Here is a 3519-nt window from a genome sequence, read left to right on the forward strand (position 1 = left end):
TTCTGCAACTCGCAGTGAGAGTTACTGCTACTTCATTACGTGGCGCTACTCCTCAATATTTATCGAGGAACAGTCCTACAGCTTAGAGGGCGCTGCTCCTCGAATGTCGTTTCAGTGGATTGGATTTGGAGACATAATGCAACTACCGCGCTGAGAGTGTGGCCCTCAAGCAGTTTATCACGCTTGACTGAGCACATCCTCTCTTTCGGCCCCGCGGCTCCTCATCGCCAAATTGTATAGGTCATTATTTCTAGGAATGCACAAAGCCAGTTAACGGAAATCCATGTTTCAGTGTAAATTAAAATAGTTTTTTTCTAGATAGAATGGAAGTTTTCGATTTACCAGACCCGAACAAAAATACTTTTTATTTTTGAGCTGAAATGTTTCTCTTCAGCTCAAGAGGAAGTTTTTCGCAGCTAAAAAATAAAAACGACTATGATTGTGGACTAGTAGATCGTTCCATCGACAAGAATCTATTTTACTATCCTAGTTAACAAACGCAACATTTAAAATAATTAAATTAAAATAGTTTTCAAATTTGTTTTAAATCGTGCTTTGATTTGTTTTTTCAAAAATTCTAGTTGCATGAAGTATAGTTAAGAGACTAAAAACCGTATATTAATAATCTCCAAAGTACTTTCAATTAATTATTTATCCATTTTATTTTTGAAAAAAATGTGACAATTTTTTTGTTAAGAAGGATTGCTGAAGAACTTTCTTTTAATTTTGTCACTTTATTTGTAAACGCTTCCCAATTTAAAATAGTTGACTTCTGAAAGCTTTCTAAGTGAACTTCGATTTCAAATGATCTAATTGCAATTTTACAAAATCCTGAATGAAACAATTCCGATTAAAAACTGATATTCAAATTCGTTAAATTTTGGAATTCTTTCAATTTAAGAACCATTTTTGGTTTACATATTAAGTTTGATATTTTACTTAAACAATCTTAAAAATTGTAACCTCCCACAAATTGAAACTTCTTTGTATAACAATAAAAATCATTATTGAATAATTAGTGCTATCACTGTAGGATTCTTTTTCATACATGTTTTACTAATGATCAGAACCATAGCGTATAAAATACAAATTGCATACAGTGAAAAGCCCTAGTGTTCTTTTCGTATTTGTATTGAAAAATTATATAGACGTATATAATTCGGTAGTTTTTTTTTGTATTGTAGCGATTGCTATTACGAAAATTCTTATACGTTTAGTCTATAGAATATTAATATGCAATAATCTTTTTTAAAAAATACAAAAAAAGATTAAGCTTTAAATTACTCAAGTTTTTTCGATTATTTCATTTAGCTATTTCGAAGTGTCAAATCGATCAGAAATTTTCTATTAAAAAAATATGGATTTTCAACAAATTAGTTCTGTTTTTAGCCAAACAAATTATTTTGTACTGAAATTAGGAATCTTTAACCGAAAAAATGAATTTTCAAATAAGAAGATAATTTTATAGACATTTAAAAAAAAAATACATTGTTTTTCAACTAGAAAAGATAAATTTTCAACCAATTAAAATCAAGTTCTCAGTTCTTAATAGTTTTTTACATTAAAATGATGAATCATGAAGAAAAAATGTATTTTTAACAATCCACTTTCATTTAAGTAGTTGAATTTTAATTGAAAATATATTAGTTGATATTTTAACCAAAGGCGGCGAATTTTCAACAAAACAGTTGGGAATCACCAATCAAAATTTCATGCCGAAGAGACGAATTTCATCAAAACATTTGAAGTTTTAAAGAAAAAAATATAAGTTTGTCACAAAAAATGTAATATTTGACCATAATACTTTAATTTTCAACCCACAAACATGAATTTTGAATAAAGGAGTTGAATTTTAAACCGAAAAGAGGGAATTTTTTGTTTTAACATAATTGTAGAATCTTGAACAAAACAGTCAAATGATATGTTCATTTCAAAAGCTTATAAGTTATGTTGTTAAGTGTTAATTAGGTTCCAATTTTTTTTGTGATTCGATGTTTTTCTTTCTTTTTATATATTAGTAAAATTCGATACGCGTCAAGGTTTTGAAATTTAATTGATACTAGCTGCGACCTGTGGCGGCAGCAAAGCCGCCGCGGAGAGCCTGCTGTCATTAATACTATGCATCGAGAACAAACGGAAATGCCATAAAAGTTGTATATTGCATAATACTGGAATGAAATCAACATACAATTTTAAGTATTTATCGTAGAATTTGGGTTTCAAAAATATGATTTCGATAGTGAAATTTAAAGTAAACTTGAAAAAACTCTTAGAAAGTAAAATAGAAATATAAAAAATTGAATACAGAACATCAAAACTGTATTTTTTGAATTTGGATTGTAAAAATTATATATAATTTGTCCAATTCAGTTTTCGAAAATCACTTTTAAAATTTACACACAGCTTAAGAAAAACTGCAAATGCGAAAAAAGAATTAAAAACTACCTGATAGTAAGTGTAGAATAGATAAAAATTAATACTTTCAGATTTCAGCGCAAAAATGAAGATTATTCTATTATTTTGAATGCGCGATTTTTCCATTTGTATCAAATGCCATCATAAGAATAAGATACCTCCTAAACTTATTCACTTCTATTTCCATAGAGGCCGCCCCACAATTTTCTATTCTCCTAAAGAGAACGCGTTTTCAATATGTTTAATTCCTTCGAATTGTACCGGTAACACCTCACAGAGATATTTTTTATTCCTCAGAAGTGGTCACAAATTGATTTTAGTTAATTCCTTCATGCGGAATGTAAGTTCTGAAATTTTATTTCTAACCAATTCAACTCTGCCTCTCTAGAGTTAAAATTATTTTAATTGACACATTTGAATTGATTTCTTTCGTGCATTTTTTAAGGCCTTTAAATAAATGATTAAAAAATAAATCTAAATTTGAATCTTTTTGGAATTTATAAGTTATAAAAAGATTTAATAATGAAAAATAGGTTAAATAAATGCTTTCGTTAAATTTGACAAAGTCGATAGAGAGGAATAGTATTTGCACTTTTTCTGTTCCCATGGCGGGATTTTTAGACGGGAGAAAAATCGCGTATTCATAGGAATACAAATTCTCAATTTTTCTGAATTCAACGCTTATTACCGGGTAACAAACATAAAATGAAAAAGGCACTTTCGAATTTTAAATCATAAAACTCGTCCTGAAGCCGTAGAATTTGTTTTTGAAAACTGCGAGGTCTACAGTGAAATTTGAACTAAACTTTGAAAAAACTCTGAGAACGTAAAACAGCAATATTAGCTTAAATAAAGAAAATGTTAAATGTTTTTAATTATAAAAAATGTATAAATTTGGATATCAGTCGTGAAATTCTAACATAGCCTGCAAAAAGACTTCCAAAAGGTGGAAATTTATATAGTAAATTTCAAAAACTGCCCCCCCCCCCCCATTACAACTTGCCACCAAATTCTCCTATGAAATATCCTGGGGCCCAAAGAAAATGCGTGCAAAATTTGCTGCTGATATACAGTCCATTCTATTTTACATTATTTATTTTAAAA

Source organism: Belonocnema kinseyi, chromosome 4, assembly GCF_010883055.1.
Source record: "Belonocnema kinseyi isolate 2016_QV_RU_SX_M_011 chromosome 4, B_treatae_v1, whole genome shotgun sequence".
Classification (NCBI taxonomy): domain Eukaryota; kingdom Metazoa; phylum Arthropoda; class Insecta; order Hymenoptera; family Cynipidae; genus Belonocnema; species Belonocnema kinseyi.